We start from the raw sequence: 2,247 nt of genomic DNA, 5'->3' as shown, positions 1-2,247 counted from the left end.
TATATATATATATATATATATATATATATATATGTGAATTTGTATGTATATATTAATTTAAATAGATGTAGATGAATATTTGTATTTAATAATATTTTTGAATGCTGAGTCAATAGTTTTTTGTTGAGCCAACAGTTTTTTTTTGCTGAGTCAGCAGTTGCGTTTGTTTGATTTGGAAAAAATTTAAAAGTTTGGATATTTATGTGGGAGTTTTGAAAAGTTCAGGTATTTATATGACAATTTTATAGTTCGGATATTTGTTTGAGATTTTTGTAAAAGTTCGGGAATTTTTATACGATTACTCCAAAAAAAATTATAGTTTGATGGATTAATGTGAAATAATCATCATTTACGAGTTTGAACGGTTTTTCACGGAAGCCTATGAGTTAGATAAGCGTACCATACGCACATGTGGCACTCATAGATTTACGCAACAGAATATATCCACTGTTATTTACAATTATGCCACCCTTTCTCTCTCCATTTTCACTGTAACACTTCAAGCGAGAGAGAAGATGATCCATGATCAATCCCTGAGCCAATCACTATCTTAGTTGAAGAGGATATGAAGCAACAATGGCGTTGAGCCCCGCGAGACTGGATTCCATCTTTTTGTGTTCGAGGTTCGTCGTTGTCTTTAAATTTCTCGCTTCTCCCTTATTTTCCTGTGTATACTTCGAGATTCGGATACGAGCGAAGACGCTTTCTCATTTGTGATCCGTCAGAGCTTATTTTGGAGATTGATTTGAATTGTCGGAACAATGTTAAACCGTTGCATTCTGTTAATTGGGAAGAAGAAATCGGGCCATCGGTGGAGCAGTTTTCCTGTCATTCATGTGGTTTTGTCGGTCGTAGACAACATTGAATTACATATCATGGCTACAGCTCTGATTTTAGTTGACATTTTACAGATCAAGTTTTAGGAAGAAATTGAATCATTGAAGTTGCTTTGATTTCTGCCATTTTGTTTCTGATGGACTGGATACTGAGTTATGCCCTTTATCACTTTTTTTTTTTTATGATTCTAGGTTAAAGTTTTCATGAAGGAGAATTATCTTGCCAACTGGATCCAGGATCTAAATTCTCAAACCTATATCCACTCGAGGTTCATTGTCATTTCGTAATTGTGTGGAAAACCCAATTGGAATTCATTTTGAGAGTTTCTAATTTTGTATAGGCATTGTTTAATTCATTGCCACCAGAGGACTATAAGAACAGAACATTGGTTTGAGGAGGCGATGCTCGTTACTTCAACAAAGAGGCAGCACAGGTTTATTTCCAGATTTCTGTTCCGTCTAAAAGCGGTATTTTCTGTTGCTCCAGTTTATTTCATTCCTATAGCGGTTTTCCTTTCTGATCCATCGAAATTGCGGCTGAGAAAATTTCAGTTGGACGGTGAATTTCTTTAGCTGGAAAATTCTTGTTAGAGATACTTCTAAAGGTTTGATCTTCACAAGTGGCCGATGTTTAGCCTTTGGAGTGTAAGATTATCTTTTATGTATGATCAATTTGGATCGTGGAACTATTCTCCATTCCCTCCTTTGGTTTCCATTTTTTCTGTTCATTTGGATCCTGTGCTTTTTTACTTTATTAACAACACAATCTTGTAGGGATGACATTTTGTCAACACCAGCCGTTTCTGCTGTTATCATCAGGAATATATGTATTGCCTCCATTTTCAGTTAAGAGCTCGAAATCATTTTCCATAACTCTTGTTTTTGACAGGCAAATGGCGGATCTGTTACGAGTGCCTAGATCTCTGAGATCACGGTGGCATAGATTCCGGCATTAGATCTCTCTCGTGTTGGAGTAAACCAAATATGAGAACTTCAGTTATGGATCCGGTTTCCCTGACTGTTTGGAGCTCATGGAGGTAAGAAAATATGTGGATTCTTGTTCTGTTTCTTCCTTCTCTATCTTTGATTTGATCTCATTGAATACTTACAAGTAAAGGTTTTACTTGGTCTAGGTTCACACCGGGTGGAAATTTTTTGGAAAATCTTATGGATGCAGGGAAGTTGTCCATCTGAGCTTATGGAGGTAATATACATACATATATATTATGTGTTGTGCTTATCAGTTATCTCTGAAACCTGCCCCAGAGTCATGGTATCTGCTAGACAGATGACTAGCAATGACCTGAAATCAAGGCATTCGTTTAATGTTTGTGATTCCAAAGTAAGTTTTGCGGATGACTTCGCATACACCGACCCGGTAGTTTGGTTTTGTGGCAATTAAACAGTTATT

Source organism: Tarenaya hassleriana, unplaced genomic scaffold (genome assembly GCF_000463585.1).
Source record: "Tarenaya hassleriana unplaced genomic scaffold, ASM46358v1 Cleome42, whole genome shotgun sequence".
Classification (NCBI taxonomy): domain Eukaryota; kingdom Viridiplantae; phylum Streptophyta; class Magnoliopsida; order Brassicales; family Cleomaceae; genus Tarenaya; species Tarenaya hassleriana.
The sequence above is the reverse complement of the archived record's forward strand: the minus strand, read 5'-3'. Positions refer to the sequence as shown.